This window comes from Vombatus ursinus, unplaced genomic scaffold (assembly GCF_900497805.2).
Source record: "Vombatus ursinus unplaced genomic scaffold, bare-nosed wombat genome assembly UNPS02000749.1, whole genome shotgun sequence".
Lineage (NCBI taxonomy): Eukaryota > Metazoa > Chordata > Mammalia > Diprotodontia > Vombatidae > Vombatus > Vombatus ursinus.
Genome location: NW_020940527.1, coordinates 20,810,810 through 20,823,478, shown reverse-complemented (window position 1 = coordinate 20,823,478; position 12,669 = coordinate 20,810,810). Strand labels below are relative to the sequence as shown.

The following is a 12,669-nucleotide window of genomic DNA, read 5'->3' as shown; positions in this document are numbered from 1 at the left end:
TTTATTCTGCTAGTCTGAAATACTCCATGGTACAGGGAAGAAGGGAGGGGCCTCAACTCAAGCTGTGCTGTGGTATGTCGTGGTAGCACTTGGTTGGACCTTGGGTCATGCCAATACTTATGCCAATGGAGTGTGCACTCATCCCACCAATTCAATGCAATAAGCATTTATTAAGCACCTACTGTGTGCCAGGCAGTGTGCTTATGGTGGGGATACAAAAAGGAGCTTACAGTCTAACGGGGGAGACAACATGCAAACAAAAATATACAAAGCAAGCTATTTACAGGATAAATAGACAATAAATAAAGGAGGGAAGCACTAGAATTAAGAGGGGTTAGTCCATCTCTAGTCCTCACCCCCCCCAAAAAAGCACAATGGACAAATGATTATGCAGCCCTTATCTACTGATGGCTAACTCATTACCTTTCAGGACCTACCATTTCAATTTCAGACATCTCCAGTTGCTAAGAAATTTGTATTTATATTGACCCGAAATTTGTGTCCCTGAAACTTCCATACATTGATATTAGTTATGCCTCACAGAAACTGATGATGATGATGATGATGAAGAGGAGGAGGAGGAGGAGGATGGCTAGCATTCACAAAACACTTTAAAGTTTGAAAAATGTTATCAGATCCTAACAACAGCCCTGGGAGGCAGGTGCTATTATTAGCTCCATTTTATAGAAGAGGAGACTGAGTCTGAGAAAGGTTAAGTCACAAGGTCACTAATTATCTGAAGCAAGATCTGAACTTGGGTCTTCCTGACTTGAAGCCCAATTCTCTATTGACTCCTCTACCTAACTGCTTGAATAGCAATCTGCCTGACCCTTCTTTGATGTAATAACTTCTTCAGTATTGTAAGATAGCTAGCACGTCCACTTAAACTTTATACCAAACATCCCCAGTTCTTCAGTCTGCCATTGCCTTGGGAGGTCATGTGTTCCTGCTTTATTTAGATCTTCAGATAATCATGGGATGACCATGGGCCAGGAATATTGGAGATGGGATTCTTGTTCAGGTATGGGGCACACATCTCTGAGGTTTCTTCCGACTCTGAGATTAAGATTCTTCTGGAAAGTTCTTACTGACTCCCATAAGGGGCATTTGATCATTAGCCCCTCACCAATAGCTGTGACTGGACACTGCTGCTGAACCTTTTTTTTAAAAATATACTATCTCAGATGCTTAAAATGTCACATCCTGGACGTGTTCCAGTCACAGTCCATTGCTAGACTGGCCCAGACTATGGCCTCACCCATAGCACCTTCTCTCCATATGCTGCCCCTCCCTCTTATTCCATCAGTCCATTCCTTCTTCTCTCCCTTCCTTTCGTCCTACTGCCCCTCCCCCTATATGGAATGGTAGAATGTTACAACTGGATGAGAACTGGAGAGGTCATCCAACAGAGCTCCTTTATTTTACAAGAGAGGACATTGAGACCCAGAAAAGTTGAGGAACTTGCCCAATCTTGGGCAAATTAGTAAGTGGGAGAGCTAAATCTGGAACCACACTTCAATAAATCATAAACCATAATCAATTCAATAAGCATTTATTAAGCACCTACTGCATGCCAGGCATTGTGTTCAAGTGGTGGGCATGCAAAAAGGAGCGTACAATCTAATGGGGGAGATGACCTCCAAACAGAAATGTACAGTGAGCTATTTACAGGATAAATGGAAAATAAATAAAAGAGGGAAGCACTAGAATTAAGAGGGGTTAGTCTGTCTCTAGTCCTTGCCCCTCCCCAATAGACAGGGCTGGAAGGGTCATCCTAAATCATCCAGTCCCTTTGTTTTACTTGCTGAGGTCCAAGAGGTTAAGTGATTTTTCCGTGGTCACACAGGTAGCAGAACCAGAATCCAAATTCAGAACCCCTGATTCTGAATTTACCAGTCTACCAGTTCTCAAATGTGTTCATCTTAGAAATACTTTATACTCTTAAAATAGCAAGGACCTCTCCCCAGGTTTTGTTTATGCAGGCTTTATCTATTAATGTTTAGGAAGTAAAATATCACATATTAAAAACAAAAAAAGGAAATTAAAACATCTTAGTATTATTATGAAAATCATTTTGACCTCTTCGACCCCATAAAAGGGTCTCAGGGACCCTCAAGGATCCCCAGACCACACTTTGAGAATCACTGTGCTAGTCCACGCTGCTGCAGAATCTCAAAGTTGGAAACGGCCTTGGAGGTCATCAGTCTAATCCTCCTGTTTTTACAGATGAAGAAACTGAGACTCTGAGAGGTTCAGTGATTTTTCCCAAGGCCACACAGCTAGTAAGTGGCAGAGCTAGGGTTCCAACTCCTGGGATCTGTTTATTTATCCCATCAAGTAGCTTGCCTCTTAACACGTCTGTGTTTGGCTTTGCTCAGATGAATATCAAGTGATATTTTTATAGTACCCTAAGTATCCAAATAGATTTATGTATGTTGCCTGTCTCATCTGATCCTTACAATCTGACTGAGATATGTCTTGTCATCACCATCTTGTAGAGGAAGGAGCCAAGGCTCAGAGAGATTATGTGATTTGCCCAGGGCCAAACAGCAAGTTTCAAAGGTAGGATTTGAGGGGCAGCTAGGTGGTGCAGTGAATAGAGCACCGGCCCTCGATTCAGGAGGACCTGAGTTCAAATCTGACTTCAGACACATAACACTTACTAGCTGTGTGACCCTGGGCAAGTCACTTAACCCCATTGCCTAACCCAAAAAACAAAAACAAAAACAACAACAACAACAAAAAACAAAGGTAGGATTTGAACCTAGGTCTCACCTGACTCCAAATCTAGGGCTTTTACAAGTACAGCATGTGGTTGTATAATAGCATGTCTCTGTATAACATATATATGTGTGCAGATATCCATCCATACAGATAGATACTGGGTGTCCCAAAAGCCTTAGTACAGTTTTAAAGGTTTAACAGCTTTGGGTATATGTATATTTGTGTCTTTAGTCAGTGTTTACTGGGTTTTGCTCCATCATCATTCCTAGCCGAACTCTCACACTCCTCCTTATAGCATGGAATTTGATAGAGGCTTGGTCCACTTTGGACCTTCTCCAAGGTGGTCTATTACTGGAGGCATCAGAAAAGTATCTCCTCCCACAGAGTGCTGACCTGTGTCCAATTGTGTCTTCAGTGTCTGGGCGACTTGGCCTGATTGTGCCATGGCCCCATGCTTCAATTTATTCCTATGGAACAAGTTTTTGTGTATTTCCCTAATGGGGAAATTAAGAGAAGTTGCAGCTTGCTGATTGGACAGCTGTCCCAGGAGATTCTGCTAATATATGCACCTCAATCTGGAGAGGGTGTTCTCTGGAGCCAGGCACCAAGGCTCTGAACTTGGCCCTGTGCTCTTCCACACTTTTATCAGAGATGTAGATGAAGGCACAGATGGCCTACTTAGCAGATTTTTGGATGGTGCAAATCCAGGAAGGAAAATGAATGTACTACGTGACAGAATCAGGATGCAAAAAACTTTCCACAGGTTGGAATAATGAACTGAATTGAGCAAAATGGAGTTTTTAAAAATAAATTTGTATTGCTGGTTTTCGTTCTTGAGTCACTTTTCATAGTTTATCCTTTCTCCTTCCAGACTCGTCTAGTCCAATCACCTTGTTTTTACAGATGAGGAAAGTGAGGCTTAAAGAGATTGATTTTTCCCAAGGCTACACAGCTAATAAGCAGCAGAGTATCCTTTATAACAAGGAGTAAAAAAGAAAAGAAAAAAAAAATAACCCAGCAAAACCTACCAGCACATCAAAAAGCTCTGACATTGTATTCAGTATTCTACATCTATAGGTCCCACCTCTGCAAAGAAGGACGGGAGAAGGTGCCTTCTCATATATCTTTTTTGTGACCCACCTTGTGTATTATAATTTTACAGCACTCAGTTTCAATTGTATTGTTCTTTCCATTTGCATTGGTATAGTCATTGTGTATATTGTTTTCCTGGTTCTACTTCCTTTACTTTTTCATCAGTTAATGTAAGCCCTAGGATCATAGATTTCGACCTGGAAGGGGCCTTTCTGTCCATTGAGCCCAACCCCTCATATTACAGATGGGAAAACTGAGTCACAGAGAAGTTAAGTCTAGCTAAGGTCACATAAACTAGTAAATGTTTGAGGCCAGGTCTTCCTAACACCAAGTCTAGAGCCCTATCAGTTATGCTACACTGCCTCTTAATCCTTCCATAGTAGGATGAAATTGAACATCAAGTCCTCCATTTAAATTTAGAAAATCAGTTTCACAAGAAAAGAACGAGGGATGTCAGTAGATATTTCAGGGAGGCTTGGAGATAGAAATTAGGCTCAGGTTCCACTATTCATAGTCTGAAGATTTCCTTTCAGTGCCTCTCACCAAAGCAAGATGCTCAATGGTCTTGGACAGTGTTGGACAGGGGATGGTGTCTAAGTCTCTTAACACATGGAAAATTTGGCTCACTTGGCTGTATACAGTGAGTACAGTAAAGAGAAATTAGGTTGATGGTGACAACTCCAGTAGCCTCTAATATCAAATATAAACTCTTCTGTTTAGCTTTTAAAGCCCTTCCCAACATGCCCTTACTTACCTTTCCAATCTTATAAATTATTTCTCTTGCCCACCTGGGTGTAAATCCTGACTCTGTATATATGTGATCTCAGGCCAGTCACTTTCACCTCTCTTGGGCTCAATTTCCTCATCTATAAAGTGAAAATCTTTGAGTAGATGTCTTCTAAGATTCCCCTCCAGCTCTGAATCTCTGCTCCCATGATGCTGAGTCACCCATGGAGTAAATAGCTGTCATCAGTATCCAGGGAATTATCTGTTAGAAGCAGGGATGTGACTTGGCCACCATTGAACTTGGAACAGTAGACCCCAGTTAAGTACATTTATTCCAGTAAGCAGCGTCCATCGGCACCCCTCAAGAGCAGGAAGCCAAGAGAGAGCCTTGCTTTTTTAAAGCAGACTGCCTGACACTCCCAACAGGGGACTGATATAATTTCTTGACAGTACACCTCTGAAGCTCTCTAGAGATAGGGATTTGCTGAGCAATAAAAGTGCATTATTAATTTTCCTGAATTGTGTTTACTATATAATACTTGTGATGGGAGGAATCTTCCACTAGTCATATCACATTATCCCTTCTGAGCAATGGGAACTTTTGTTGTTTTTAGCTAAATTGGAAACATAAAGAATCATATAATTGGAAGGGACTTTAAAGGTCACTAGCCCAGCCTCCTACCTGTATGACACTGCTGTTATACTACCTCTGTCTCCATACTCCTAGTGACAAGGACCTCATTACCCCATTAGAAAATGCATCCCATTTTTAGCTGATCTAATTATTAAAAGGTTTCCCCATGTATTGAGCTGAAATTTACCTCCCTCTCATTTGGATCCATTGGGCCTAGCTTTTGGCTTTAATTGAAGGTCTGAGTTTAATTGAAGGTCAGGGGCCACTAGGTGGCACCATAATGCATAGAGTGCCAGGCCTGGAGTCAAGAAGACTCACCTTCCTGAGTTCAAATCCAGCCTCAGATACTTATTAGCTGTGTGACTGGGAAAGTCACTTCACTCTGTTTGCCTCAGTTTCCTCATCTGTAAAATGAGCTGGAGAAGGAAAAGGTGAACCATTCCAGTATCTTTGCCAAGAAAACTCCAAATGAGGTCCCAGAGAGTCAGATACAGCTGAAAAAGACTAAACAAGTCTAATTTCTCTTCCATGTGATAACCCTTCAGACAGAATCAGCCAGGTGGTGCGGTGGGTGGAACCTACTTCAGATATTCGGGGCAGCAAGTACAGAGGCTCTGACTTGGGAAGCTGTGTATGTGGAACGGCAAAAAGCCAGAGTCAGAATTCGAAGCCAGATCTGCTAATCTCAAATCCAGTACCCTATCCCCTAAACCATCCTGCCTCCCTTTCCTCACCTGTACAATGAGGACAGGCTATAATCCATGAACCCTAACATCTCTTCTAGAGATGGACCCCATGAAACCTCTAAAGGAGAAGGAGCAACCAAACAGACGAGGACGTATAATGTTTGTGAAACCACGTGTCCCGTGTGGGACATGGAGACAGGATCCTAAGATCCAGAGTTGGAAAGGATCTTGGGAATCATCTAGTATAACTGCCTCATTGTACAAATGAGGAAACTGAGGCCCGGAGAAGATAAATGACTTTTCCAAAATCACACTGTTGGGGCAGCTAGGTGGCGTAGTGGATAAAGCACCGGCCCTGAAGTCAGGAGGACCTGAGTTCAAATCCGGCCTCAGACCAAACACTTGACACGTACTAGCTGTGTGACCCTGGGCAAGTCACTTAACCCCAGTTGCCTGGAAAAAAAAAAAGAAAAAAAACCATGAATCAAAGTCACACTGTTAACAATTAGTAGAGTTGGGATTATGCAGTAAAAAGAGCACTCTCTCTGATGTCAGAGGAGCTGGATTCAAATCTCCCCTCTAGGTTGGGTGGCTTTGCAGGTCCTTTGTTGATTTAGAGATATAAGCCTTTGATCCCAGGGTCTCTGGGTCTAAATCAAATACCCTTTCTGCTGCATTGTTATTGCCTGGGTCAAAATCCCACCTCAGAAACTTATCAGCTACAAATGTAGGCAAGTCCCTGAAAGCTTTATCTGCACCCGTATTGACACTCCTGCCAGGAAGATAGGGACAACAGTCATTGCAATAACTGCCTCACAGAGTTAATATGAGGAAAATCCATTGCAAACTTTAAAGAGCTTTATAAATGTGAGTTATTATTCATAGAATTAACTTTTACCAAACTAGCTTTATGGAATAATAATAAATAAATACAAATCAATAAAAGGATAGATGAATAAACAAGCAGATAAATGAATAAACAAATAAGTATATGAATAAATAAAGAAAGGATAATAATAATAGCTAGCATTTATATAGTGCTGTAAGGTTTGAGAAGTGCTTTATGTGTGTTATTTCACTTAATATCAGTTCATATTGAAATAGCTGACATAGACTTGTTGGAGTGTCTCGGAAAGCGTTTTGGCTCAAAATTTAACAATTTGTTAAAATTAAAGAGTTTACCTATTTGGAATTGCCTCCCAGCTCTCTAGGGGGCGGGGCCTGTGTCTTTTATTTCTTGCCTATCTCCCCACATGGCCTACTATAGTACTCTGCTCACAGTATGTATTCAGCACATGCTGTTAACTGACTCATCCTTTGTAAGAAGGAAAGATTGGCAGTCTCAAGAGCCACTCCATTCCTGCATGATGGTCAGCCAGGCTGGCAAAAGGCCAGAAAGTCTGGGGAAAGTCTGATACATATCCACATTTTACTTTGCTAAACTGAAAGAAATCTCTGTCCTTTGCCTATGGAGAAGGATCTTCACATTCTCCTTGAGTTTTTCCCCTTTAGCCCTAGCCTTGTTATGGCCAACCCAAAGGCAAGGAACTGGGGAGGATTCCATTCTCCAAGCTCTGTAATCCCATGAGGCTCTTCCATTATGCTCCTTCTGTACAAGTTGAGGAGAAGATGAGAATTTTGCCAAACATCCCCTGTAATGTTCAGGGGCCCACCAAAGGGTGGACACTATCATTATCATATGATAACGCAATTTCTGGGGGAGAGGGAGGCCTAGGGAGCCCTTTTGTAGTTTTGCTTGAAGGGCTAGAATTTAAACATACAGCATCAGCCCATAAGATTCATGAGATACAGTGATTAAGAACAGTCTAACCAAATTGTGGTACACAAATGATGGCCTATAAGGAGTGGTAAATACGACGAAGACAGAAAAGAATGAGAAGACAAAAATTGATTCAAAGTGAAGTAAACAGAACCAGTGAAAGAATATGCACAATGACTATGACAAAATAAATACAACAGCCCAACAATCAAAACCAAATGCTGTGAAAATATAATGTCCAAGCTTGACTCCAAAGAGGACAGCAATAACACTAATAATAATAATAACGATGATGATGATAATGATAATAATAATAATAATAGCTGGTATTTGTTTAGTGCTTTATGGTTTTCGTATATATACACATACATATACATGTATGTGTGTACACATATGTATTTACATACATACACATATATATATACACACATATATATATATAATTTTATTTGAGAAGAAATATAAGACATCATCCCCATACTCCATTTCTTTGCAGAGATTGGGGACTGTTGGTATGAAACACTGCATATAGCATCAAATTTTTTTAATATGTCGGTTGGTTTTCCTGAACTTCTCTTCCCTTCTTTTATTAAAAAAAAATCCTTTATTATGAGAGACAGGTCCCTGAGAGGATATAGAGGAGGATACAATGGGAAATTTAGGTAATATTTAAAAGATATCAGTTGAAAAATTATTTTTTAAATTATGAGATGAGATAGAATTTGTAAGTCATCCAGTGAATTAATGGTGTGCAGTGGATAAAGTGTTGGGCTTGGAATCAGGAAGACTCATCTTCCTGAGTTCAAATCCAGCCTCAGACATTTACCATCTGTGTGACCCTGGGAAAGTCACTTTACTCTATTTGCCTCAGTTTCCTCATCTGTAAAATGAGCTGGAGAAGGAAACAGCAAACCATGGCCAAGAAAACCCCAAAAAGGAGTTGCAAAAAGTCGGATATGACTGAAACAACTCAACAGCAACTAAGCATGTCACTCATATTTGGATAACTAGACACCTGCAATTAAACTATATTGTGGCTCACCAAAGCCACTGTATAAAATAGCTGGAACCAGTGTGCTTTTCAGCCTAAACCAAGATAACTTTAATCCAAAGGCCAGGGCACTAATTGAGGTGGATTCTAGCTCTTCCTACATTTGAACCCTAACTGATCCACTGGTCCACTCAGTTTCCAGAGAGACTCCCAGAACTCTGGTGGCCTCCTTCTCCAGAATTGGTTGCACCCAGGCAACATTAAGACATTGGATAAGTAGGTTATCTTTCCAAGGTCACTAAAAACCAAGAACGATGATTTTCAGATAGAAACTAAGAGGCTGATCTCTCTAGTGGGTGAGGTGGAAGACTACTGAAAATCTTGATGCCATGAAGACATCACTTGAGTGCCATCCCAATCTGCCCACTATGTGATGATTACTATACTGGGTTACATGAGGAGGTTCACGTGTAATAAAAAACAAAGCTCCATCCATTAAAGAGCCAAAGGCTTGGGATCAGTCCTTCTCAGTAGTGAGAGAGCCATTTACTTTTCCAATAGTGACCTCTGGTGGGTAAAGGAGTCATCACCACTGTAGGTCCTAAGAGAGTCAGGCTAATAGAGGCTCAGCATGACCCTCTAAATCTGGGATAGATCCAGGTTACTGCAGTCAAAATATTGATTTTCGGGGACAAGATTTAACTCCACAAGTGGTGGGGTTAATAATAATTTGCTGTTTCTGACTCTTTGTGACCCCATTTGGGGTTTTCTTGGCACAGATACTGGAGTGCTTTGCCATGTCCTTCTCCAATTCATTTTACGGATGAGAAAATTGAGGCAAACAGGGTGAAGTGACTTTCCCAGGGTCACACAGGTAGGCAGTGTCTGAGACCAGATTTGAACTCAGGAAGATGAGTCTTACTGACTCCAGACCCTGCACTCTGGATACTATGGCGCCACCTAGCTGCCCTTCCAGACTCCCAGTCCAACATTCCCTTCTCTACCTCTGTTAGAGAAACAACAGATTCCTAAATTAACCTAATAAGCCTTCTTACTGGGATTGGAATTTTTGTTTTGTTTTATTTTTATTGACATCTTTTGGTTTTAGCTCACCTACCTATTCTTTCCCCTCCACTCAGAGAGCTATCTATTATAACAGAAAATAAAAAAGGAGATAGAGGAAAAAATAGAGCAGAATTAGTCAATACATCAGTCTAGTCTAACAGGGCATTCCCTGCTCCACATCCATAGTCCCCCACCTCTGATAAGAAGGAAGGGAGGTGCATCCTAATATCTCTTTTCCCCCAGATAAGCTTATTCCAACTTTCAAAAAAATTGTTCTTATTCTTTCCAGTTCCTCATTAGAACTTAAACAAAAGTTGAAGACTTATAAAACATGTAGATAGTAAAATCCAGACTCCAGTATAAAAATTGGAGAAGTCCCTGAAGAGGAGCTGGGGGGGGGGGGAGGTTCCCAAAGGACCTAGAAAAGAATAAATAAGGAATTATCACTGTCCTCTCTTTTAGTCCACCAAGACTGTTAGCAACAGGAAGGACTATAGAAGAAGCCTTCTCTACATGGCTAGCCTGTGGGAATATTTTATCCTTCCTCTCCACACTTCAAGTTACTGTATGTCTAACACAACTGATGTCCCAAGGGGCACAGCACTGGGTGTTATGAGGGTTTTATTTGTGAGTGGGAAGGAAGTCACCGCAATTAAAAGCAGAATAAAAACAAAAAGAGGGGGCACAAGATTGACTGAAGCAATTGCGAAATGAGGTGGCTTCCTGCCCTTAGAAACAAAGAGAACTTGGTTCCTCCAAAGAAGGCAGAGGCTGTCCCCTGCTGTGCCCTCAGGGCACCTGCTGAAGGCTGCCTAGACAGGATGTGATTTTTTTAAAGAACTAGACAGCAGTGGAAGGGAGGATAAGCCAGTGAGGATAAGCCAGAGATTTGACTTTTCTTTGGCCTATGCTGCTATCCTTAGATTGGAGAATAGTGATAACTTTTTTTTTAAGCATATTGCCCTAATTATAGTTTCATTATCATCCATCCAAGATGACAGAATGTCAAGTAATAATAGCTGCTTTTACACACTTTACTCCCAAAATCCCAGTGAATAGGAAGTGCAGGTATTTATTCTCATCTCTGCTTTACGGCTGATAAAGAAGAGGCCTTGGAGAGGTTGGGGCTTCCACCTGGGTCATCCTGACATTAAGTGTGGGCAGGGTGACACGAGCTTTGGAAGCCACTACAAGGTAGAGTGGGTAACAGAGTGGCATGAAATGAGGCTGGGGAGAGAAATTGAACCCAGATTTTGTGAAAGGCCCTGAAGGGGTCTGGATTTTATTCTAGGGGCAAATAGTGAGTATGTTCTTCATGCACTCATTCAACCATCATTTTATTAAAGTACCTCCTAGGTATAAAGCATGGTACCAGATGCTCAGAGGGCTACGAAGGGAATTAGACCCAAGTGTCTCCCTTTATGGAGTCTGTAATCTAGCTGGAGGGATTCAACAAAGACACAGATATGCAATACGGGTAGGTTCAATAATGAATCTCTTAAATTACATTATTTGAATTTCACACTGCGGATTTCCACTGGGTTGGAACCAATTTCCATATTTTGCATAAATTATAACTTCAAATAGTGCAAATGTGAATCCAAGCCACCATTTAAGGGGATTCATTATTTGCACTAGTTGGGGACTTAGCTGAATTGTAGTATGCAATAAATATGAGGGGGCGGGGCAGTGATAGATAGTGTATCCTTGGATTCAGGAAGACCCAGTTTCAAGTCCTGCCTTGGAATATCACTAAGGGCAGATTATTTAAGCTTTCAGTGTGTTAAGCCTAAGGCTATAAATTACAAAGGATTTGCTCATCTGCATGGATGGAAGGCCTTTTCCTATTGGAAAGTCCTTACACTGATGAAATTATAGTTCCAGACCTGTCCCCTCTCCCTCCTCCCCCAGTATAATACAGCATAAAATGTTAAAGGTAAAATATAATAGGATACAAAAGGAGATTCAAAGTATCGAGTTATCAGAGGAAGGGAAGCCCGTTTTCAGTTGCTTCAGGGAGAGGAGTTGTTCCAAGCCAGCAGCAGTAAAAATCAAAAGGAAGGTTGGGTGCAAGAGATGCTGCAGAAATAGGATATGAGAGGTAAGGAAAAGAAAGGAAGCCCTGAGTGATTAGGTGAATGAATGATGGTGGTCCTAACCAAAAGAAGAAAGTCATAAAGAAGAATCAACTTAGAAAAGAAAGAAATTTCAGGCATAGAGAGTTTTAGGTAATCAATGTTAGCTAGGTGGTACAGTGTAATAGAGCCCTGGACCTGGAGTCAGGAAGTCCTGAGTTCAAATCCAGCTTCAAACACTTGCTAGCTGTGTGTCCCTAGGCAAGTCACTTAACCTTAGTCCACCTCAGTTTTTCCTCTGTGAAATGGGGATGATAATAATAGCTTTGACCTCTCAGGAATATCTTAAGGATCAAATGAGATAACATGTAAAGAATTTTACAAACCTTATATTGCATATTATTTTGCATTGTATAGTTGCTTGATATTGTTACATTTAATCTGCCCCACAGGTGCTGGGTATTGTGTAAAAAACACCACATAAACTCCAGTTGTAGTCCCAAACACCACCAGGAGGTAGAAAATCCCTTCTGTTCTCTGTGCTTCGGTTTCCTCATCTGTAAAATAAAAATGAAAGGGTCTCAGAGCCCCTCCTTCCCCCCCATTTCTAGTAGAATCCATGGAAATGTTGCTTTGTTGATAGACTCAGCTGCTAAAAATTAATTATGAAGAAATATAGAAAAATAAGAAGCTCTTCTCGCATGAGAGACCAGTTTAGGAATTAGAGGAAAGGAATGGGGAAAAGATGACTGGGGTCTGACTCCACTATCTCATGAGATTTTTAGACTGGGATTTCTCCCCTCCCTCTTCTGGTGCATGGACATCTCAAGATGGAGCAAGGAGAGAAGGATCTGGTATAAGAAAAACAACAGCAGTAATAATAACCAAAAGTAATT

The 12,669-nt window shown here is 41.1% G+C and overlaps 1 protein-coding gene across 8 annotated transcripts in view; it reads left to right on the top strand.

The window, feature by feature from the left end:
* The window catches only part of ARHGAP22 (Rho GTPase activating protein 22), a 421,947-nt gene that overhangs the window by 317,210 nt on the left and 92,068 nt on the right, over window positions 1-12,669 (top strand). The gene's annotated exons all lie outside the window — the stretch shown is intronic.